This window comes from Bos grunniens, chromosome 19, assembly GCF_055505025.1.
Source record: "Bos grunniens cultivar Pamir isolate PY7600 chromosome 19, Bosgru_T2T1.0, whole genome shotgun sequence".
Classification (NCBI taxonomy): Eukaryota; Metazoa; Chordata; class Mammalia; order Artiodactyla; family Bovidae; genus Bos; species Bos grunniens.
In genome coordinates this window covers 66,224,001-66,249,751 of record NC_141183.1, presented here as the reverse complement: position 1 = coordinate 66,249,751, position 25,751 = coordinate 66,224,001, and positions in this window count along the sequence as shown.

The following is a 25,751-nucleotide window of genomic DNA, read 5'->3' as shown; positions in this document are numbered from 1 at the left end:
TGCTTGATAATCGCCAGCTGGGTCGCATGATTCATGCCTGCTGAGGCACATGATCCGTGCGGGAGAGCTACCTGATCAGCACATGAGCAGTCACATGATCAGCACCTCTCAGTCACCTGATCACTGCATGACAGCCACGCGATCAGTGCCTGCTGAGTTACGTGATTAGCGCCTGCTCATCTGCTTGATAATCGCCAGCTGGGCCGCAGGATTCATGCCTTCTCAGCTGCTTGATTATCGCCAGCTGGGCCGCAGGATTCATGCCTGCTCATCTGCTTGATAATCGCCAGCTGGGCCGCAGGATTCATGCCTGCTCAGGTGCCTGATAATCGCCAGCTGGGCCGCAGGATTCATGCCTGCTCAGCTGCCTGATAATCGCCAGCAGGGCCACAGGATTCATGCCTTCTCAGGCGCCTGATAATCGCAAGCTGGGCCGCAGGATTCATGCCTGCTCAGGCGCCTGTTAATCGCCAGCTGGGCCGCAGGATTCATGCCTTCTCCGCTGCTTGATTGTTGCCTGCTGAGGCACATGATCGGTGCGGGAGAGCTACCTGATCAGCACATGAGCAGTCACATGATCAGCACCTCTCAGTCACCTGATCACTGCATGACAGCCACGTGATCAGTGCCTGCTGAGTCACGTGATTAGCGCCTGTTCATCTGCTTGATAATCGCCAGCTGGGCCGCAGGATTCATGCCTTCTCAGCTGCTTGATTATCGCCAGCTGGGCCCAGGATTCATGCCTGCTCATCTGCTTGATAATGACCAGCTGGGCCGCAGGATTCATGCCTGCTCAGCTGCCTGATAATCGCCAGGTGGGCCGCAGGATTCATGCCTGCTCATCTCGTTGATAATCGCCAGCTGGGCCGCAGGATTCATGCCTGCTCCGCTGCTTGATTCTTGCCTGCTGAGGCACATGATCCGTGCAGGAGAGCTACCTGATCACACATGAGCAGTCACATGATCAGCGCCTCTCAGTCACCTGATCACTGCATGACAGCCACGTGATCAGTGCCTGCTGAGTCACGTGATTAGCGCCTGCTCATCTGCTTGATAATCGCCAGCTGGGCCGCAGGATTCATGCCTGCTCAGGTGCCTGATAATCGCCAGCTGGGCCGCAGGATTCATGCCTTCTCAGCTGCCTGATAATCACCAGCTGGGCCGTAGGATTCATGCCTGCTCAGCTGCCTGATAATCGCCAGGTGGGCCGCAAGATTCATGCCTGCTCAGCTGCCTGATAATCGCCAGGTGGGCCGCAGGATTCATGCCTTCTCAGCTGCTTGATTATCGCCAGCTGGGCCGCAGGATTCATGCCTGCTCAGCTGCCTGATAATCGCCAGCAGGGCCGCAGGATTCATGCCTTCTCAGGCGCCTGGTAATCGCGAGCTGGGCCGCAGGATTCATGCCTGCTCATCTCCTTGATAATCGCCAGCTGGGCCGCAGGATTCATGCCTGCTCATCTGCTTGATAATCGCCAGCTGGGCCGCAGGATTCATGCCTGCTCAGCTGCCTGATAATCGCCAGCTGGGCCGCAGGATTCATGCCTGCTCAGCTGCCTGATAATCGCCAGCAGGGCCACAGGATTCATGCCTTCTCAGGCGCCTGATAATCACCAGCTGGGCCGCAGGATTCATGCCTGCTCATCTGCTTGATAATGACCAGCTGGGCCGCAGGATTCATGCCTTCTCAGGCGCCTGATAATCGCCAGCTGGGCCGCAGGATTCATGCCTGCTCATCTGCTTGGTAATCGCCAGCTGGGCCGCAGGATTCATGCCTGCTCATCTGCTTGATAATCGCCAGCTGGGTCGCATGATTCATGCCTGCTGAGGCACATGATCCGTGCGGGAGAGCTACCTGATCAGCACATGAGCAGTCACATGATCAGCGCCTCTCAGTCACCTGATCACTGCATGACAGCCACGTGATCAGTGCCTGCTGAGTCACGTGATTAGCACCTGCTTATCTGCTTGATAATCGCCAGCTGGGCCGCAGGATTCATGCCTTCTCAGCTGCTTGATTATCACCAGCTGGGCCGCAGGATTCATGCCTGCTCAGCTGCTTGATAATCGTCAGCTGAGCCGTAGGTTTCATGCCTGCTCAGGTGCCTGATAATCGCCAGCTGGGCCGCAGGATTCATGCCTGCTCATCTCCTTGATAATCGCCAGCTGGGCCGCAGGATTCATGCCTGCTCAGCTGCCTGATAATCGCCCACTGGGCCGCAGGATTCATGCCTGCTCCGCTGCTTGATTCTTGCCTGCTGAGGCACATGATCCGTGCAGGAGAGCTACCTGATCAGCACATGAGCAGTCACATGATCAGCGCCTCTCAGTCACCTGATCACTGCATGACAGCCACGCGATCAGTGCCTGCTGAGTTACGTGATTAGCGCCTGCTCATCTGCTTGATAATCGCCAGCTGGGCCGCAGGATTCATGCCTTCTCAGCTGCTTGATTATCGCCAGCTGGGCCGCAGGATTCATGCCTGCTCATCTGCTTGATAATCGTCAGCTGAGCCGTAGGTTTCATGCCTGCTCAGGTGCCTGATAATCGCCAGCTGGGCCGCAGGATTCATGCCTGCTCATCTCCTTGATAATCGCCAGCTGGGCCGCAGGATTCATGCCTGCTCAGCTGCCTGATAATCGCCCACTGGGCCGCAGGATTCATGCCTGCTCCGCTGCTTGATTCTTGCCTGCTGAGGCACATGATCCGTGCAGGAGAGCTACCTGATCAGCACATGAGCAGTCACATGATCAGCGCCTCTCAGTCACCTGATCACTGCATGACAGCCACGCGATCAGTGCCTGCTGAGTTACGTGATTAGCGCCTGCTCATCTGCTTGATAATCGCCAGCTGGGCCGCAGGATTCATGCCTTCTCAGCTGCTTGATTATCGCCAGCTGGGCCGCAGGATTCATGCCTGCTCATCTGCTTGATAATCGCCAGCTGGGCCGCAGGATTCATGCCTGCTCAGGTGCCTGATAATCGCCAGCTGGGCCGCAGGATTCATGCCTGCTCAGCTGCCTGATAATCGCCAGCAGGGCCACAGGATTCATGCCTTCTCAGGCGCCTGATAATCGCAAGCTGGGCCGCAGGATTCATGCCTGCTCATCTGCTTGGTAATCGCCAGCTGGGCCGCAGGATTCATACCTTCTCAGGCGCCTGAAAATCGCCAGCTGGGCCGCAGGATTCATGCCTTCTCAGGCGCCTGTTAATCGCCAGCTGGGTCGCAGGATTCATGCCTTCTCCGCTGCTTGATTCTTGCCTGCTGAGGCACATGATCCGTGCGGGAGAGCTACCTGATCAGCACATGAGCAGTCACATGATCAGTGCCTCTCAGTCACCTGATCACAGCATGACAGCCACGTGATCAGTGGCTGCTGAGTTACGTGATTAGCGCCTGCTTATCTGCTTGATAATCGCCAGCTGGGCCGCAGGATTCATGCCTGTTCATCTGCTTGATAATCGCCAGCTGGGCCGCAGGATTCATGCCTGCTCAGCTGCTTGGTAATCGCCAGCTGGGCCGCAGGATTCATGCCTTCTCACCCGCCTGATAATCGCCAGCTGGGCCGCAGGATTCATGCCTGCTCAGGCGCCTGTTAATCGCCAGCTGGGCCGCAGGATTCATGCCTTCTCCGCTGCTTGATGGTTGCCTGCTGAGGCACATGATCCGTGCGGGAGAGCTACCTGATCAGCACATGAGCAGTCACATGATCAGCACCTCTCAGTCACCTGATCACTGCATGACAGCCACGCGATCAGTGCCTGCTGAGTTACGTGATTAGCGCCTGCTCATCTGCTTGATAATCGCCAGCTGGGCCGCAGGATTCATGCCTTCTCAGGCGCCTGGTAATCGCGAGCGGGGCCGTAGGATTCATGCCTGCTCATCTGCTTGGTAATCGCCAGCTGGGCCGCAGGATTCATGCCTGCTCAGCTGCCTGATAATCGCCAGCAGGGCCACAGGATTCATGCCTTCTCAGGCGCCTGATAATCGCGAGCTGGGCCGCAGGATTCATGCCTGCTCATCTGCTTGGTAATCGCCAGCTGGGCCGCAGGATTCATGCCTTCTCAGGCGCCTGTTAATCGCCAGCTGGGTCGCAGGATTCATGCCTTCTCCGCTGCTTGATTCTTGCCTGCTGAGGCACATGATCCGTGCGGGAGAGCTACCTGATCAGCACATGAGCAGTCACATGATCAGTGCCTCTCAGTCACCTGATCACTGCATGACAGCCACGTGATCAGTGCCTGCTGAGTTACGTGATTAGCGCCTGCTCATCTGCTTGATAATCGCCAGCTGGGCCGCAGGATTCATGCCTGTTCATCTGCCTGATAATCGCCAGCTGGGCCGCAGGATTCATGCCTGCTCAGCTGCCTGATAATCGCCAGGTGGGCCTCAGGATTCATGCCTGCTCAGTTGCCTGATAATAGCCAGCTGGGCCGCAGGATTCATACCTGCTGAGCTGCCTGATAATCGCCAGGTGGGCCGCAGGATTCATGCCTTCTCAGGCGCCTGGTAATCGCGAGCGGGGCCATAGGATTCATGCCTGCTCATCTGCTTGGTAATCGCCAGCAGGGCCGCAGGATTCATGCCTTCTCAGGCGCCTGATAATCGCCAGCTGGGCCGCAGGATTCATGCCTGCTCAGCTGCCTGATAATCGCCAGGTGGGCCGCAGGATTCATGCCTGCTCAGTTGCCTGATAATCGCCAGCTGGGCCGCAGGATTCATGCCTGCTCAGCTGCCTGATAATCGCCAGGTGGGCCGCAGGAAACATGCCTGCTCAGTTGCCTGATAATCGCCAGCTGGGCCGCAGGATTCATGCCTTCTCAGCTGCCTGATAATCACCAGCTGGGCCGCAGGATTCATGCCTGCTCATCTGCTTGATAATCGCCAGCTGGGCCGCAGGATTCATGCCTGCTCAGGCGCCTGTTAATCGCCAGCTGGGCCGCAGGATTCATGCCTTCTCCGCTGCTTGATTGTTGCCTGCTGAGGCACATGATCGGTGCGGGAGAGCTACCTGATCAGCACATGAGCAGTCACATGATCAGCACCTCTCAGTCACCTGATCACTGCATGACAGCCACGTGATCAGTGCCTGCTGAGTCACGTGATTAGCGCCTGTTCATCTGCTTGATAATCGCCAGCTGGGCCGCAGGATTCATGCCTTCTCAGCTGCTTGATTATCGCCAGCTGGGCCGCAGGATTCATGCCTGCTCATCTGCTTGATAATTGCCAGCTGGGCCGCAGGATTCATGCCTGCTCATCTGCTTGATAATGACCAGCTGGGCCGCAGGATTCATGCCTGCTCCGCTGCCTGATAATCGCCAGGTGGGCCGCAGGATTCATGCCTGCTCATCTCGTTGATAATCGCCAGCTGGGCCGCAGGATTCATGCCTGCTCCGCTGCTTGATTCTTGCCTGCTGAGGCACATGATCCGTGCAGGAGAGCTACCTGATCACACATGAGCAGTCACATGATCAGCGCCTCTCAGTCACCTGATCACTGCATGACAGCCACGTGATCAGTGCCTGCTGAGTCACGTGATTAGCGCCTGCTCATCTGCTTGATAATCGCCAGCTGGGCCGCAGGATTCATGCCTGCTCAGGTGCCTGATAATCGCCAGCTGGGCCGCAGGATTCATGCCTGCTCAGGTGCCTGATAATCGCCAGCTGGGCCGCAGGATTCATGCCTTCTCAGCTGCCTGATAATCACCAGCTGGGCCGTAGGATTCATGCCTGCTCAGCTGCCTGATAATCGCCAGGTGGGCCGCAAGATTCATGCCTGCTCAGCTGCCTGATAATCGCCAGGTGGGCCGCAGGATTCATGCCTTCTCAGGCGCCTGGTAATCGCGAGCGGGGCCGTAGGATTCATACCTGCTCATCTGCTTTGTAATCGCCAGCTGGGCCGCAGGATTCATGCCTGCTCAGCTGCCTGATAATCGCCAGCAGGGCCACAGGATTCATGCCTTCTCAGGCGCCTGATAATCGCGAGCTGGGCCGCAGGATTCATGCCTGCTCATCTGCTTGGTAATCGCCAGCTGGGCCGCAGGATTCATGCCTTCTCAGGCGCCTGTTAATCGCCAGCTGGGTCGCAGGATTCATGCCTTCTCCGCTGCTTGATTCTTGCCTGCTGAGGCACATGATCCGTGCGGGAGAGCTACCTGATCAGCACATGAGCAGTCACATGATCAGTGCCTCTCAGTCACCTGATCACTGCATGACAGCCACGTGATCAGTGCCTGCTGAGTTACGTGATTAGCGCCTGCTCATCTGCTTGATAATCGCCAGCTGGGCCGCAGGATTCATGCCTGTTCATCTGCCTGATAATCGCCAGCTGGGCCGCAGGATTCATGCCTGCTCAGCTGCCTGATAATCGCCAGGTGGGCCTCAGGATTCATGCCTGCTCAGTTGCCTGATAATAGCCAGCTGGGCCGCAGGATTCATACCTGCTGAGCTGCCTGATAATCGCCAGGTGGGCCGCAGGATTCATGCCTTCTCAGGCGCCTGGTAATCGCGAGCGGGGCCATAGGATTCATGCCTGCTCATCTGCTTGGTAATCGCCAGCAGGGCCGCAGGATTCATGCCTTCTCAGGCGCCTGATAATCGCCAGCTGGGCCGCAGGATTCATGCCTGCTCAGCTGCCTGATAATCGCCAGGTGGGCCGCAGGATTCATGCCTGCTCAGTTGCCTGATAATCGCCAGCTGGGCCGCAGGATTCATGCCTGCTCAGCTGCCTGATAATCGCCAGGTGGGCCGCAGGAAACATGCCTGCTCAGTTGCCTGATAATCGCCAGCTGGGCCGCAGGATTCATGCCTTCTCAGCTGCCTGATAATCACCAGCTGGGCCGCAGGATTCATGCCTGCTCATCTGCTTGATAATCGCCAGCTGGGCCGCAGGATTCATGCCTGCTCAGGCGCCTGTTAATCGCCAGCTGGGCCGCAGGATTCATGCCTTCTCCGCTGCTTGATTGTTGCCTGCTGAGGCACATGATCGGTGCGGGAGAGCTACCTGATCAGCACATGAGCAGTCACATGATCAGCACCTCTCAGTCACCTGATCACTGCATGACAGCCACGTGATCAGTGCCTGCTGAGTCACGTGATTAGCGCCTGTTCATCTGCTTGATAATCGCCAGCTGGGCCGCAGGATTCATGCCTTCTCAGCTGCTTGATTATCGCCAGCTGGGCCGCAGGATTCATGCCTGCTCATCTGCTTGATAATTGCCAGCTGGGCCGCAGGATTCATGCCTGCTCATCTGCTTGATAATGACCAGCTGGGCCGCAGGATTCATGCCTGCTCCGCTGCCTGATAATCGCCAGGTGGGCCGCAGGATTCATGCCTGCTCATCTCGTTGATAATCGCCAGCTGGGCCGCAGGATTCATGCCTGCTCCGCTGCTTGATTCTTGCCTGCTGAGGCACATGATCCGTGCAGGAGAGCTACCTGATCACACATGAGCAGTCACATGATCAGCGCCTCTCAGTCACCTGATCACTGCATGACAGCCACGTGATCAGTGCCTGCTGAGTCACGTGATTAGCGCCTGCTCATCTGCTTGATAATCGCCAGCTGGGCCGCAGGATTCATGCCTGCTCAGGTGCCTGATAATCGCCAGCTGGGCCGCAGGATTCATGCCTGCTCAGGTGCCTGATAATCGCCAGCTGGGCCGCAGGATTCATGCCTTCTCAGCTGCCTGATAATCACCAGCTGGGCCGTAGGATTCATGCCTGCTCAGCTGCCTGATAATCGCCAGGTGGGCCGCAAGATTCATGCCTGCTCAGCTGCCTGATAATCGCCAGGTGGGCCGCAGGATTCATGCCTTCTCAGCTGCTTGATTATCGCCAGCTGGGCCGCAGGATTCATGCCTGCTCAGCTGCCTGATAATCGCCAGCAGGGCCGCAGGATTCATGCCTTCTCAGGCGCCTGGTAATCGCGAGCTGGGCCGCAGGATTCATGCCTGCTCATCTCCTTGATAATCGCCAGCTGGGCCGCAGGATTCATGCCTGCTCATCTGCTTGATAATCGCCAGCTGGGCCGCAGGATTCATGCCTGCTCAGCAGCCTGATAATCGCCAGGTGGGCCGCAGGATTCATGCCTGCTCAGCTGCCTGATAATCGCCAGCAGGGCCACAGGATTCATGCCTTCTCAGGCGCCTGATAATCACCAGCTGGGCCGCAGGATTCATGCCTGCTCATCTGCTTGATAATGACCAGCTGGGCCACAGGATTCATGCCTTCTCAGGCGCCTGATAATCGCCAGCTGGGCCGCAGGATTCATGCCTGCTCATCTGCTTGGTAATCGCCAGCTGGGCCGCAGGATTCATGCCTGCTCATCTGCTTGATAATCGCCAGCTGGGTCGCATGATTCATGCCTGCTGAGGCACATGATCCGTGCGGGAGAGCTACCTGATCAGCACATGAGCAGTCACATGATCAGCGCCTCTCAGTCACCTGATCACTGCATGACAGCCACGTGATCAGTGCCTGCTGAGTCACGTGATTAGCGCCTGCTTATCTGCTTGATAATCGCCAGCTGGGCCGCAGGATTCATGCCTTCTCAGCTGCTTGATTATCACCAGCTGGGCCGCAGGATTCATGCCTGCTCAGCTGCTTGATAATCGTCAGCTGAGCCGTAGGTTTCATGCCTGCGCAGGTGCCTGATAATCGCCAGCTGGGCCGCAGGATTCATGCCTGCTCATCTCCTTGATAATCGCCAGCTGGGCCGCAGGATTCATGCCTGCTCAGCTACCTGATAATCGCCCACTGGGCCGCAGGATTCATGCCTGCTCCGCTGCTTGATTCTTGCCTGCTGAGGCACATGATCCGTGCAGGAGAGCTACCTGATCAGCACATGAGCAGTCACATGATCAGCGCCTCTCAGTCACCTGATCACTGCATGACAGTCATGCGATCAGTGCCTGCTGAGTTACGTGATTAGCGCCTGCTCATCTGCTTGATAATCGCCAGCTGGGCCGCAGGATTCATGCCTTCTCAGCTGCTTGATTATCGCCAGCTGGGCCGCAGGATTCATGCCTGCTCATCTGCTTGATAATCGCCAGCTGGGCCGCAGGATTCATGCCTGCTCAGGTGCCTGATAATCGCCAGCTGGGCCGCAGGATTCATGCCTGCTCAGCTGCCTGATAATCGCCAGCAGGGCCACAGGATTCATGCCTTCTCAGGCGCCTGATAATCGCAAGCTGGGCCGCAGGATTCATGCCTGCTCATCTGCTTGGTAATCGCCAGCTGGGCCGCAGGATTCATACCTTCTCAGGCGCCTGAAAATCGCCAGCTGGGCCGCAGGATTCATGCCTTCTCAGGCGCCTGTTAATCGCCAGCTGGGTCGCAGGATTCATGCCTTCTCCGCTGCTTGATTCTTGCCTGCTGAGGCACATGATCCGTGCGGGAGAGCTACCTGATCAGCACATGAGCAGTCACATGATCAGTGCCTCTCAGTCACCTGATCACTGCATGACAGCCACGTGATCAGTGCCTGCTGAGTTACGTGATTAGCGCCTGCTTATCTGCTTGATAAACGCCAGCTGGGCCGCAGGATTCATGCCTGTTCATCTGCTTGATAATCGCCAGCTGGGCCGCAGGATTCATGCCTGCTCAGCTGCTTGGTAATCGCCAGCTGGGCCGCAGGATTCATGCCTTCTCACCCGCCTGATAATCGCCAGCTGGGCCGCAGGATTCATGCCTTCTCAGGCGCCTGTTAATCGCCAGCTGCGTCGCAGGATTCATGCCTTCTCCGCTGCTTGATTCTTGCCTGCTGAGGCACATGATCCGTGCGGGAGAGCTACCTGATCAGCACATGAGCAGTCACATGATCAGTGCCTCTCAGTCACCTGATCACTGCATGACAGCCACGTGATCAGTGCCTGCTGAGTTACGTGATTAGCGCCTGCTCATCTGCTTGATAATCGCCAGCTGGGCCGCAGGATTCATGCCTGTTCATCTGCCTGATAATCGCCAGCTGGGCCGCAGGATTCATGCCTGCTCAGCTGCCTGATAATCGCCAGGTGGGCCTCAGGATTCATGCCTGCTCAGTTGCCTGATAATAGCCAGCTGGGCCGCAGGATTCATACCTGCTGAGCTGCCTGATAATCGCCAGGTGGGCCGCAGGATTCATGCCTTCTCAGGCGCCTGGTAATCGCGAGCGGGGCCGTAGGATTCATGCCTGCTCATCTGCTTGGTAATCGCCAGCTGGGCCGCAGGATTCATGCCTTCTCAGGCGCCTGATAATCGCCAGCTGGGCCGCAGGATTCATGCCTTCTCATCTCCTTGATAATCGCCAGCTGGGCCGCAGGATTCATGCCTGCTCATCTGCTTGATAATGACCAGCTGGGCCGCAGGATTCATGCCTGCTCAGCTGCCTGATAATCGCCAGGTGGGCCGCAGGATTCATGCCTGCTCAGTTGCCTGACAATCGCCAGCTGGGCCGCAGGATTCATGCCTGCTCAGCTGCCTGATAATCGCCAGGTGGGCCGCAGGATTCATGCCTGCTCAGTTGCCTGATAATCGCCAGCTGGGCCGCAGGATTCATGCCTTCTCAGCTGCCTGATAATCACCAGCTGGGCCGCAGGATTCATGCCTGCTCATCTGCTTGATAATCGCCAGCTGGGCCGCAGGATTCATGCCTGCTCAGGCGCCTGTTAATCGCCAGCTGGGCCGCAGGATTCATGCCTTCTCCGCTGCTTGATTGTTGCCTGCTGAGGCACATGATCGGTGCGGGAGAGCTACCTGATCAGCACATGAGCAGTCACATGATCAGCACCTCTCAGTCACCTGATCACTGCATGACAGCCACGTGATCAGTGCCTGCTGAGTCACGTGATTAAGCCTGTTCATCTGCTTGATAATCGCCAGCTGGGCCGCAGGATTCATGCCTTCTCAGCTGCTTGATTATCGCCAGCTGGGCCGCAGGATTCATGCCTGCTCATCTGCTTGATAATTGCCAGCTGGGCCGCAGGATTCATGCCTGCTCATCTGCTTGATAATGACCAGCTGGGCCGCAGGATTCATGCCTGCTCAGCTGCCTGATAATCGCCAGGTCGGCCGCAGGATTCATGCCTGCTCATCTCGTTGATAATCGCCAGCTGGGCCGCAGGATTCATGCCTGCTCCGCTGCTTGATTCTTGCCTGCTGAGGCACATGATCCGTGCAGGAGAGCTACCTGATCACACATGAGCAGTCACATGATCAGCACCTCTCAGTCACCTGATCACTGCATGACAGCCACGTGATCAGTGCCTGCTGAGTCACGTGATTAGCGCCTGCTCATCTGCTTGATAATCGCCAGCTGGGCCGCAGGTTTCATGCCTGCTCAGGTGCCTGATAATCGCCAGCTGGGCCGCAGGATTCATGCCTTCTCAGCTGCCTGATAATCACCAGCTGGGCCGTAGGATTCATGCCTGCTCAGCTGCCTGATAATCGCCAGGTGGGCCGCAAGATTCATGCCTGCTCAGCTGCCTGATAATCGCCAGGTGGGCCGCAGGATTCATGCCTTCTCAGCTGCTTGATTATCGCCAGCTGGGCCGCAGGATTCATGCCTGCTCAGCTGCCTGATAATCGCCAGCAGGGCCGCAGGATTCATGCCTTCTCAGGCGCCTGGTAATCGCGAGCTGGGCCGCAGGATTCATGCCTGCTCATCTCCTTGATAATCGCCAGCTGGGCCGCAGGATTCATGCCTGCTCATCTGCTTGATAATCGCCAGCTGGGCCGCAGGATTCATGCCTGCTCAGCTGCCTGATAATCGCCAGGTGGGCCGCAGGATTCAAGCCTGCTCAGCTGCCTGATAATCGCCAGCAGGGCCACAGGATTCATGCCTTCTCAGGCGCCTGATAATCACCAGCTGAGCCGCAGGATTCATGCCTGCTCATCTGCTTGATAATGACCAGCTGGGCCGCAGGATTCATGCCTTCTCAGGCGCCTGATAATCGCCAGCTGGGCCGCAGGATTCATGCCTGCTCATCTGCTTGGTAATCGCCAGCTGGGCCGCAGGATTCATGCCTGCTCATCTGCTTGATAATCGCCAGCTGGGTCGCATGATTCATGCCTGCTGAGGCACATGATCCGTGCGGGAGAGCTACCTGATCAGCACATGAGCAGTCACATGATCAGCACCTCTCAGTCACCTGATCACTGCATGACAGCCACGCGATCAGTGCCTGCTGAGTTACGTGATTAGCGCCTGCTCATCTGCTTGATAATCGCCAGCTGGGCCGCAGGATTCATGCCTTCTCAGCTGCTTGATTATCGCCAGCTGGGCCGCAGGATTCATGCCTGCTCATCTGCTTGATAATCGCCAGCTGGGCCGCAGGATTCATGCCTGCTCAGGTGCCTGATAATCGCCAGCTGGGCCGCAGGATTCATGCCTGCTCAGCTGCCTGATAATCGCCAGCAGGGCCACAGGATTCATGCCTTCTCAGGCGCCTGATAATCGCAAGCTGGGCCGCAGGATTCATGCCTGCTCATCTGCTTGGTAATCGCCAGCTGGGCCGCAGGATTCATACCTTCTCAGGCGCCTGAAAATCGCCAGCTGGGCCGCAGGATTCATGCCTTCTCAGGCGCCTGTTAATCGCCAGCTGGGTCGCAGGATTCATGCCTTCTCCGCTTCTTGATTCTTGCCTGCTGAGGCACATGATCCGTGCGGGAGAGCTACCTGATCAGCACATGAGCAGTCACATGATCAGTGCCACTCAGTCACCTGATCACTGCATGACAGCCACGTGATCAGTGCCTGCTGAGTCACGTGATTAGCGCCTGTTCATCTGCTTGATAATCGCCAGCTGGGCCGCAGGATTCATGCCTTCTCAGCTGCTTGATAATCGCCAGCTGGGCCGCAGGATTCATGCCTGCTCATCTGCTTGGTAATCGCCAGCTGGGCCGCAGGATTCATGCCTGCTCATCTGCTTGATAATCGCCAGCCTGGCCGCAGGATTCATGCCTGCTCAGGCGCCTGTTAATCGCCAGCTGGGCCGCAGGATTCATGCCTTCTCCGCTGCTTGATTGTTGCCTGCTGAGGCACATGATCGGTGCGGGAGAGCTACCTGATCAGCACATGAGCAGTCACATGATAAGCACCACTCAGTCACCTGATCACTGCATGACAGCCACGTGATCAGTGCCTGCTGAGTCACGTGATTAGCGCCTGTTCATCTGCTTGATAATCGCCAGCTGGGCCGCAGGATTCATGCCTTCTCAGCTGCTTGATTATCGCCAGCTGGGCCGCAGGATTCATGCCTGCTCATCTGCTTGATAATGACCAGCTGGGCCGCAGGATTCATGCCTGCTCAGCTGCCTGATAATCGCCAGGTGGGCCGCAGGATTCATGCCTGCTCATCTCGTTGATAATCGCCAGCTGGGCCGCAGGATTCATGCCTGCTCCGCTGCTTGATTCTTGCCTGCTGAGGCACATGATCCGTGCAGGAGAGCTACCTGATCACACATGAGCAGTCACATGATCAGCGCCTCTCAGTCACCTGATCACTGCATGACAGCCACGTGATCAGTGCCTGCTGAGTCACGTGATTAGCGCCTGCTCATCTGCTTGATAATCGCCAGCTGGGCCGCAGGATTCATGCCTGCTCAGGTGCCTGATAATCGCCAGCTGGGCCGCAGGATTCATGCCTTCTCAGCTGCCTGATAATCACCAGCTGGGCCGTAGGATTCATGCCTGCTCAGCTGCCTGATAATCGCCAGGTGGGCCGCAAGATTCATGCCTGCTCAGCTGCCTGATAATCGCCAGGTGGGCCGCAGGATTCATGCCTTCTCAGCTGCTTGATTATCGCCAGCTGGGCCGCAGGATTCATGCCTGCTCAGCTGCCTGATAATCGCCAGCAGGGCCGCAGGATTCATGCCTTCTCAGGCGCCTGGTAATCGCGAGCTGGGCCGCAGGATTCATGCCTGCTCATCTCCTTGATAATCGCCAGCTGGGCCGCAGGATTCATGCCTGCTCATCTGCTTGATAATCGCCAGCTGGGCCGCAGGATTCATGCCTGCTCAGCTGCCTGATAATCGCCAGGTGGGCCGCAGGATTCATGCCTGCTCAGCTGCCTGATAATCGCCAGCAGGGCCACAGGATTCATGCCTTCTCAGGCGCCTGATAATCACCAGATGGGCCGCAGGATTCATGCCTGCACATCTGCTTGATAATGACCAGCTGGGCCGCAGGATTCATGCCTTCTCAGGCGCCTGATAATCGCCAGCTGGGCCGCAGGATTCATGCCTGCTCATCTGCTTGGTAATCGCCAGCTGGGCCGCAGGATTCATGCCTGCTCATCTGCTTGATAATCGCCAGCTGGGTCGCATGATTCATGCCTGCTGAGGCACATGATCCGTGCGGGAGAGCTACCTGATCAGCACATGAGCAGTCACATGATCAGCGCCTCTCAGTCACCTGATCACTGCATGACAGCCACGTGATCAGTGCCTGCTGAGTCACGTGATTAGCGCCTGCTTATCTGCTTGATAATCGCCAGCTGGGCCGCAGGATTCATGCCTTCTCAGCTGCTTGATTATCACCAGCTGGGCCGCAGGATTCATGCCTGCTCAGCTGCTTGATAAACGTCAGCTGAGGCGTAGGTTTCATGCCTGCTCAGGTGCCTGATAATCGCCAGCTGGGCCGCAGGATTCATGCCTGCTCATCTCCTTGATAATCGCCAGCTGGGCCGCAGGATTCATGCCTGCTCAGCTGCCTGATAATCGCCCACTGGGCCGCAGGATTCATGCCTGCTCCGCTGCTTGATTCTTGCCTGCTGAGGCACATGATCCGTGCAGGAGAGCTACCTGATCAGCACATGAGCAGTCACATGATCAGCGCCTCTCAGTCACCTGATCACTGCATGACAGCCACGCGATCAGTGCCTGCTGAGTTACGTGATTAGCGCCTGCTCATCTGCTTGATAATCGCCAGCTGGGCCGCAGGATTCATGCCTTCTCAGCTGCTTGATTATCGCCAGCTGGGCCGCAGGATTCATGCCTGCTCATCTGCTTGATAATCGCCAGCTGGGCCGCAGGATTCATGCCTGCTCAGGTGCCTGATAATCGCCAGCTGGGCCGCAGGATTCATGCCTGCTCAGCTGCCTGATAATCGCCAGCAGGGCCACAGGATTCATGCCTTCTCAGGCGCCTGATAATCGCAAGCTGGGCCGCAGGATTCATGCCTGCTCATCTGCTTGGTAATCGCCAGCTGGGCCGCAGGATTCATACCTTCTCAGGCGCCTGAAAATCGCCAGCTGGGCCTCAGGATTCATGCCTTCTCAGGCGCCTGTTAATCGCCAGCTGGGTCGCAGGATTCATGCCTTATCCGCTGCTTGATTCTTGCCTGCTGAGGCACATGATCCGTGCGGGAGAGCTACCTGATCAGCACATGAGCACTCACATGATCAGTGCCTCTCAGTCACCTGATCACTGCATGACAGCCACGTGATCAGTGCCTGCTGAGTTACGTGATTAGCGCCTGCTTATCTGCTTGATAATCGCCAGCTGGGCCGCAGGATTCATGCCTGTTCATCTGCTTGATAATCGCCAGCTGGGCCGCAGGATTCATGCCTGCTCAGCTGCTTGGTAATCGCCAGCTGGGCCGCAGGATTCATGCCTTCTCACCCGCCTGATAATCGCCAGCTGGGCCGCAGGATTCATGCCTCCTCAGGCGCCTGTTAATCGCCAGCTGGGCCGCAGGATTCATGCCTTCTCCGCTGCTTGATGGTTGCCTGCTGAGGCACATGATCCGTGCGGGAGAGCTACCTGATCAGCACATGAGCAGTCACATGATCAGCACCTCTCAGTCACCTGATCACTGCATGACAGCCACGCGATCAGTGCCTGCTGAGTTACGTGATTAGCGCCTGCTCATCTGCTTGATAATCGCCAGCTGGGCCGCAGGATTCATGCCTTCTCAGGCGCCTGGTAATCGCGAGCGGGGCCGTAGGATTCATGCCTGCTCATCTGCTTGGTAATCGCCAGCTGGGCCGCAGGATTCATGCCTGCTCAGCTGCCTGATAATCGCCAGCAGGGCCACAGGATTCATGCCTTCTCAGGCGCCTGATAATCGCGAGCTGGGCCGCAGGATTCATGCCTGCTCATCTGCTTGGTAATCGCCAGCTGGGCCGCAGGATTCATGCCTTCTCAGGCGCCTGTTAATCGCCAGCTGGGTCGCAGGATTCATGCCTTCTCCGCTGCTTGATTCTTGCCTGCTGAGGCACATGATCCGTGCGGGAGAGCTACCTGATCAGCACATGAGCAGTCACATGATCAGTGCCTCTCAGTCACCTGATCACTGCATGACAGCCACGTGATCAGTGCCTGCCGAGTTACGTGATTAGCGCCTGCTCATCTGCTTGATAATCGCCAGCTGGGCCGCAGGATTCATGCCTGTTCATCTGCCTGATAATCGCCAGCTGGGCCGCAGGATTCATGCCTGCTCAGCTGCCTGATAATCGCCAGCAGGGCCGCAGGATTCATGCCTTCTCAGGCGCCTGGTAATCGCGAGCTGGGCCGCAGGATTCATGCCTGCTCATCTCCTTGATAATCGCCAGCTGGGCCGCAGGATTCATGCCTGCTCATCTGCTTGATAATCGCCAGCTGGGCCGCAGGATTCATGCCTGCTCAGCTGCCTGATAATCGCCAGGTGGGCCGCAGGATTCATGCCTGCTCAGCTGCCTGATAATCGCCAGCAGGGCCACAGGATTCATGCCTTCTCAGGCGCCTGATAATCACCAGCTGGGCCGCAGGATTCATGCCTGCTCATCTGCTTGATAATGACCAGCTGGGCCGCAGGATTCATGCCTTCTCAGGCGCCTGATAATCGCCAGCTGGGCCGCAGGATTCATGCCTGCTCATCTGCTTGGTAATCGCCAGCTGGGCCGCAGGATTCATGCCTGCTCATCTGCTTGATAATCGCCAGCTGGGTCGCATGATTCATGCCTGCTGAGGCACATGATCCGTGCGGGAGAGCTACCTGATCAGCACATGAGCAGTCACATGATCAGCGCCTCTCAGTCACCTGATCACTGCATGACAGCCACGTGATCAGTGCCTGCTGAGTCACGTGATTAGCGCCTGCTTATCTGCTTGATAATCGCCAGCTGGGCCGCAGGATTCATGCCTTCTCAGCTGCTTGATTATCACCAGCTGGGCCGCAGGATTCATGCCTGCTCAGCTGCTTGATAAACGTCAGCTGAGCCGTAGGTTTCATGCCTGCTCAGGTGCCTGATAATCGCCAGCTGGGCCGCAGGATTCATGCCTGCTCATCTCCTTGATAATCGCCAGCTGGGCCGCAGGATTCATGCCTGCTCAGCTGCCTGATAATCGCCCACTGGGCCGCAGGATTCATGCCTGCTCCGCTGCTTGATTCTTGCCTGCTGAGGCACATGATCCGTGCAGGAGAGCTACCTGATCAGCACATGAGCAGTCACATGATCAGCGCCTCTCAGTCACCTGATCACTGCATGACAGCCACGCGATCAGTGCCTGCTGAGTTACGTGATTAGCGCCTGCTCATCTGCTTGATAATCGCCAGCTGGGCCGCAGGATTCATGCCTTCTCAGCTGCTTGATTATCGCCAGCTGGGCCGCAGGATTCATGCCTGCTCATCTGCTTGATAATCGCCAGCTGGGCCGCAGGATTCATGCCTGCTCAGGTGCCTGATAATCGCCAGCTGGGCCGCAGGATTCATGCCTGCTCAGCTGCCTGATAATCGCCAGCAGGGCCACAGGATTCATGCCTTCTCAGGCGCCTGATAATCGCAAGCTGGGCCGCAGGATTCATGCCTGCTCATCTGCTTGGTAATCGCCAGCTGGGCCGCAGGATTCATACCTTCTCAGGCGCCTGAAAATCGCCAGCTGGGCCTCAGGATTCATGCCTTCTCAGGCGCCTGTTAATCGCCAGCTGGGTCGCAGGATTCATGCCTTCTCCGCTGCTTGATTCTTGCCTGCTGAGGCACATGATCCGTGCGGGAGAGCTACCTGATCAGCACATGAGCAGTCACATGATCAGTGCCTCTCAGTCACCTGATCACTGCATGACAGCCACGTGATCAGTGCCTGCTGAGTTACGTGATTAGCGCCTGCTTATCTGCTTGATAATCGCCAGCTGGGCCGCAGGATTCATGCCTGTTCATCTGCTTGATAATCGCCAGCTGGGCCGCAGGATTCATGCCTGCTCAGCTGCTTGGTAATCGCCAGCTGGGCCGCAGGATTCATGCCTTCTCACCCGCCTGATAATCGCCAGCTGGGCCGCAGGATTCATGCCTGCTCAGGCGCCTGTTAATCGCCAGCTGGGCCGCAGGATTCATGCCTTCTCCGCTGCTTGATTCTTGCCTGCTGAGGCACATGATCCGTGCGGGAGAGCTACCTGATCAGCACATGAGCAGTCACATGATCAGCACCTCTCAGTCACCTGATCACTGCATGACAGCCACGCGATCAGTGCCTGCTGAGTTACGTGATTAGCGCCTGCTCATCTGCTTGATAATCGCCAGCTGGGCCGCAGGATTCATGCCTTCTCAGGCGCCTGGTAATCGCGAGCGGGGCCGTAGGATTCATGCCTGCTCATCTGCTTGGTAATCGCCAGCTGGGCCGCAGGATTCATGCCTGCTCAGCTGCCTGATAATCGCCAGCAGGGCCACAGGATTCATGCCTTCTCAGGCGCCTGATAATCGCGAGCTGGGCCGCAGGATTCATGCCTGCTCATCTGCTTGGTAATCGCCAGCTGGGCCGCAGGATTCATGCCTTCTCAGGCGCCTGTTAATCGCCAGCTGGGTCGCAGGATTCATGCCTTCTCCGCTGCTTGATTCTTGCCTGCTGAGGCACATGATCCGTGCGGGAGAGCTACCTGATCAGCACATGAGCAGTCACATGATCAGTGCCTCTCAGTCACCTGATCACTGCATGACAGCCACGTGATCAGTGCCTGCCGAGTTACGTGATTAGCGCCTGCTCATCTGCTTGATAATCGCCAGCTGGGCCGCAGGATTCATGCCTGTTCATCTGCCTGATAATCGCCAGCTGGGCCGCAGGATTCATGCCTGCTCAGCTGCCTGATAATCGCCAGGTGGGCCTCAGGATTCATGCCTGCTCAGTTGCCTGATAATAGCCAGCTGGGCCGCAGGATTCATACCTGCTGAGCTGCCTGATAATCGCCAGGTGGGCCGCAGGTTTCATGCCTTCTCAGGCGCCTGGTAATCGCGAGCGGGGCCGTAGGATTCATGCCTGCTCATCTGCTTGGTAATCGCCAGCAGGGCCGCAGGATTCATGCCTTCTCAGGCGCCTGATAATCGCCAGCTGGGCCGCAGGATTCATGCCTTCTCATCTCCTTGATAATCGCCAGCTGGGCCGCAGGATTCATGCCTGCTCATCTGCTTCATAATGACCAGCTGGGCCGCAGGATTCATGCCTGCTCAGCTGCCTGATAATCGCCAGGTGGGCCGCAGGATTCATGCCTGCTCAGTTGCCTGATAATCGCCAGCTGGGCCGCAGGATTCATGCCTGCTCAGCTGCCTGATAATCGCCAGGTGGGCCGCAGGATTCATGCCTGCTCAGTTGCCTGATAATCGCCAGCTGGGCCGCAGGATTCATGCCTTCTCAGCTGCCTGATAATCACCAGCTGGGCCGCAGGATTCATGCCTGCTCATCTGCTTGATAATCGCCAGCTGGGCCGCAGGATTCATGCCTGCTCAGGCGCCTGTTAATCGCCAGCTGGGCCGCAGGATTCATGCCTTCTCCGCTGCTTGATTGTTGCCTGCTGAGGCACATGATCGGTGCGGGAGAGCTACCTGATCAGCACATGAGCAGTCACATGATCAGCACCTCTCAGTCACCTGATCACTGCATGACAGCCACGTGATCAGTGCCTGCTGAGTCACGTGATTAGCGCCTGTTCATCTGCTTGATAATCGCCAGCTGGGCCGCAGGATTCATGCCTTCTCAGCTGCTTGATTATCGCCAGCTGAGCCGCAGGATTCATGCCTGCTCATCTGCTTGATAATTGCCAGCTGGGCCGCAGGATTCATGCCTGCTCATCTGCTTGATAATGACCAGCTGGGCGGCAGGATTCATGCCTGCTCAGCTGCCTGATAATCGCCAGGTGGGCCGCAGGATTCATGCCTGCTCATCTCGTTGATAATCGCCAGCTGGGCCGCAGGATTCATGCCTGCTCCGCTGCTTGATTCTTGCCTGCTGAGGCACATGATCCGTGCAGGAGAGCTACCTGATCACACATGAGCAGTCACATGATCAGCGCCTCTCAGTCACCTGATCACTGCATGACAGCCACGTGATCAGTGCCTGCTGAGTCACGTGATTAGCGCCTGCTCATCTGCTTGATAATCGCCAGCTGGGCCGCAGGATTCATGCCTGCTCAGGTGCCTGATAATCGCCAGGTGGGCCGCAGGATTCATGCCTGCTCAGGTGCCTGATAATCGCCAGCTGGGCCGCAGGATTCATGCCTTCTCAGCTGCCTGATAATCACCAGCTGGGCCGTAGGATTCATGCCTGCTCAGCTGCCTGATAATCGCCAGGTGGGCCGCAAGATTCATGCCTGCTCAGCTGCCTGATAATCGCCAGGTGGGCCGCAGGATTCATGCCTTCTCAGCTGCTTGATTATCGGCAGCTGGGCCGCAGGATTCATGCCTGCTCAGCTGCCTGATAATCGCCAGCAGGGCCGCAGGATTCATGCCTTCTCAGGCGCCTGGTAATCGCGAGCTGGGCCGCAGGATTCATGCCTGCTCATCTCCTTGATAATCGCCAGCTGGGCCGCAGGATTCATGCCTGCTCATCTGCTTGATAATCGCCAGCTGGGCCACAGGATTCATGCCTGCTCAGCTGCCTGATAATCGCCAGGTGGGCCGCAGGATTCATGCCTGCTCAGCTGCCTGATAATCGCCGGCAGGGCCACAGGATTCATGCCTTCTCAGGCGCCTGATAATCACCAGCTGGGCCGCAGGATTCATGCCTGCTCATCTGCTTGATAATGACCAGCTGGGCCGCAGGATTCATGCCTTCTCAGGCGCCTGATAATCGCCAGCTGGGCCGCAGGATTCATGCCTGCTCATCTGCTTGGTAATCGCCAGCTGGGCCGCAGGATTCATGCCTGCTCATCTGCTTGATAATCGCCAGCTGGGTCGCATGATTCATGCCTGCTGAGGCACATGATCCGTGCGGGAGAGCTACCTGATCAGCACATGAGCAGTCACATGATCAGCGCCTCTCAGTCACCTGATCACTGCATGACAGCCACGTGATCAGTGCCTGCTGAGTCACGTGATTAGCGCCTGCTTATCTGCTTGATAATCGCCAGCTGGGCCGCAGGATTCATGCCTTCTCAGCTGCTTGATTATCACCAGCTGGGCCGCAGGATTCATGCCTGCTCAGCTGCTTGATAATCGTCAGCTGAGCCGTAGGTTTCATGCCTGCTCAGGTGCCTGATAATCGCCAGCTGGGCCGCAGGATTCATGCCTGCTCATCTCCTTGATAATCGCCAGCTGGGCCGCAGGATTCATGCCTGCTCCGCTGCTTGATTCTTGCCTGCTGAGGCACATGATCCGTGCAGGAGAGCTACCTGATCAGCACATGAGCAGTCACATGATCAGCGCCTCTCAGTCACCTGATCACTGCATGACAGCCACGCGATCAGTGCCTGCTGAGTTACGTGATTAGCGCCTGCTCATCTGCTTGATAATCGCCAGCTGGGCCGCAGGATTCATGCCTTCTCAGCTGCTTGATTATCGCCAGCTGGGCCGCAGGATTCATGCCTGCTCATCTGCTTGATAATCGCCAGCTGGGCCGCAGGATTCATGCCTGCTCAGGTGCCTGATAATCGCCAGCTGGGCCGCAGGATTCATGCCTGCTCAGCTGCCTGATAATCGCCAGCAGGGCCACAGGATTCATGCCTTCTCAGGCGCCTGATAATCGCAAGCTGGGCCGCAGGATTCATGCCTGCTCATCTGCTTGGTAATCGCCAGCTGGGCCGCAGGATTCATACCTTCTCAGGCGCCTGAAAATCGCCAGCTGGGCCGCAGGATTCATGCCTTCTCAGGCGCCTGTTAATCGCCAGCTGGGTCGCAGGATTCATGCCTTCTCCGCTGCTTGATTCTTGCCTGCTGAGGCACATGATCCGTGCGGGAGAGCTACCTGATCAGCACATGAGCAGTCACATGATCAGTGCCTCTCAGTCACCTGATCACTGCATGACAGCCACGTGATCAGTGCCTGCTGAGTTACGTGATTAGCGCCTGCTTATCTGCTTGATAAACGCCAGCTGGGCCGCAGGATTCATGCCTGTTCATCTGCTTGATAATCGCCAGCTGGGCCGCAGGATTCATGCCTGCTCAGCTGCTTGGTAATCGCCAGCTGGGCCGCAGGATTCATGCCTTCTCACCCGCCTGATAATCGCCAGCTGGGCCGCAGGATTCATGCCTGCTCAGGCGCCTGTTAATCGCCAGCTGGGCCGCAGGATTCATGCCTTCTCCGCTGCTTGATGGTTGCCTGCTGAGGCACATGATCCGTGCGGGAGAGCTACCTGATCAGCACATGAGCAGTCACATGATCAGCACCTCTCAGTCACCTGATCACTGCATGACAGCCACGCGATCAGTGCCTGCTGAGTTACGTGATTAGCGCCTGCTCATCTGCTTGATAATCGCCAGCTGGGCCGCAGGATTCATGCCTTCTCAGGCGCCTGGTAATCGCGAGCAGGGCCGTAGGATTCATGCCTGCTCATCTGCTTGGTAATCGCCAGCTGGGCCGCAGGATTCATGCCTGCTCAGCTGCCTGATAATCGCCAGCAGGGCCACAGGATTCATGCCTTCTCAGGCGCCTGATAATCGCGAGCTGGGCCGCAGGATTCATGCCTGCTCATCTGCTTGGTAATCGCCAGCTGGGCCGCAGGATTCATGCCTTCTCAGGCGCCTGATAATCGCCAGCTGGGCCGCAGGATTCATGCCTGCTCAGCTGCCTGATAATCGCCAGGTGGGCCTCAGGATTCATGCCTGCTCAGTTGCCTGATAATAGCCAGCTGGGCCGCAGGATTCCTACCTGCTGAGCTGCCTGATAATCGCCAGGTGGGCCGCAGGATTCATGCCTTCTCAGGCGCCTGGTAATCGCGAGCGGGGCCGTAGGATTCATGCCTGCTCATCTGCTTGGTAATCGCCAGCAGGGCCGCAGGATTCATGCCTTCTCAGGCGCCTGATAATCGCCAGCTGGGCCGCAGGATTCATGCCTTCTCATCTCCTTGATAATCGCCAGCTGGGCCGCAGGATTCATGCCTGCTCATCTGCTTGATAATGACCAGCTGGGCCGCAGGATTCATGCCTGCTCAGCTGCCTGATAATCGCCAGGTGGGCCGCAGGATTCATGCCTGCTCAGTTGCCTGATAATCGCCAGCTGGGCCGCAGGATTCATGCCTGCTCAGCTGCCTGATAATCGCCAGGTGGGCCGCAGCATTCATGCCTGCTCAGTTGCCTGATAATCGCCAGCTGGGCCGCAGGATTCATGCCTTCTCAGCTGCCTGATAATCACCAGCTGGGCCGCAGGATTCATGCCTGCTCATCTGCTTGATAATCGCCAGCTGGGCCGCAGGATTCATGCCTGCTCAGGCGCCTGTTAATCGCCAGCTGGGCCGCAGGATTCATGCCTTCTCCGCTGCTTGATTGTTGCCTGCTGAGGCACATGATCGGTGCGGGAGAGCTACCTGATCAGCACATGAGCAGTCACATGATCAGCACCTCTCAGTCACCTGATCACTGCATGACAGCCACGTGATCAGTGCCTGCTGAGTCACGTGATTAGCGCCTGTTCATCTGCTTGATAATCGCCAGCTGGGCCGCAGGATTCATGCCTTCTCAGCTGCTTGATTATCGCCAGCTGGGCCGCAGGATTCATGCCTGCTCATCTGCTTGATAATTGCCAGCTGGGCCGCAGGATTCATGCCTGCTCATCTGCTTGATAATGACCAGCTGGGCCGCAGGATTCATGCCTGCTCAGCTGCCTGATAACCGCCAGGTGGGCCGCAGGATTCATGCCTGCTCATCTCGTTGATAATCGCCAGCTGGGCCGCAGGATTCATGCCTGCTCCGCTGCTTGATTCTTGCCTGCTGAGGCACATGATCCGTGCAGGAGAGCTACCTGATCACACATGAGCAGTCACATGATCAGCACCTCTCAGTCACCTGATCACTGCATGACAGCCACGTGATCAGTGCCTGCTGAGTCACGTGATTAGCGCCTGCTCATCTGCTTGATAATCGCCAGCTGGGCCGCAGGATTCATGCCTGCTCAGGTGCCTGATAATCGCCAGCTGGGCCGCAGGATTCATGCCTTCTCAGCTGCCTGATAATCACCAGCTGGGCCGTAGGATTCATGCCTGCTCAGCTGCCTGATAATCGCCAGGTGGGCCGCAAGATTCATGCCTGCTCAGCTGCCTGATAATCGCCAGGTGGGCCGCAGGATTCATGCCTTCTCAGCTGCTTGATTATCGCCAGCTGGGCCGCAGGATTCATGCCTGCTCAGCTGCCTGATAATCGCCAGCAGGGCCGCAGGATTCATGCCTTCTCAGGCGCCTGGTAATCGCGAGCTGGGCCGCAGGATTCATGCCTGCTCATCTCCTTGATAATCGCCAGCTGGGCCGCAGGATTCATGCCTGCTGATCTGCTTGATAATCGCCAGCTGGGCCGCAGGATTCATGCCTGCTCAGCTGCCTGATAATCGCCAGGTGGGCCGCAGGATTCAAGCCTGCTCAGCTGCCTGATAATCGCCAGCAGGGCCACAGGATTCATGCCTTCTCAGGCGCCTGATAATCACCAGCTGGGCCGCAGGATTCATGCCTGCTCATCTGCTTGATAATGACCAGCTGGGCCGCAGGATTCATGCCTTCTCAGGCGCCTGATAATCGCCAGCTGGGCCGCAGGATTCATGCCTGCTCATCTGCTTGGTAATCGCCAGCTGGGCCGCAGGATTCATGCCTGCTCATCTGCTTGATAATCGCCAGCTGGGTCGCATGATTCATGCCTGCTGAGGCACATGATCCGTGCGGGAGAGCTACCTGATCAGCACATGAGCAGTCACATGATCAGCACCTCTCAGTCACCTGATCACTGCATGACAGCCACGCGATCAGTGCCTGCTGAGTTACGTAATTAGCGCCTGCTCATCTGCTTGATAATCGCCAGCTGGGCCGCAGGATTCATGCCTTCTCAGCTGCTTGATTATCGCCAGCTGGGCCGCAGATTTCATGCCTGCTCATCTGCTTGATAATCGCCAGCTGGGCCGCAGGATTCATGCCTGCTCAGGTGCCTGATAATCGCCAGCTGGGCCGCAGGATTCATGCCTGCTCAGCTGCCTGATAATCGCCAGCAGGGCCACAGGATTCATGCCTTCTCAGGCGCCTGATAATCGCAAGCTGGGCCGCAGGATTCATGCCTGCTCATCTGCTTGGTAATCGCCAGCTGGGCCGCAGGATTCATACCTTCTCAGGCGCCTGAAAATCGCCAGCTGGGCCGCAGGATTCATGCCTTCTCAGGCGCCTGTTAATCGCCAGCTGGGTCGCAGGATTCATGCCTTCTCCGCTGCTTGATTCTTGCCTGCTGAGGCACATGATCCGTGCGGGAGAGCTACCTGATCAGCACATGAGCAGTCACATGATCAGTGCCTCTCAGTCACCTGATCACTGCATGACAGCCACGTGATCAGTGCATGCTGAGTTACGTGATTAGCGCCTGCTTATCTGCTTGATAATCGCCAGCTGGGCCGCAGGATTCATGCCTG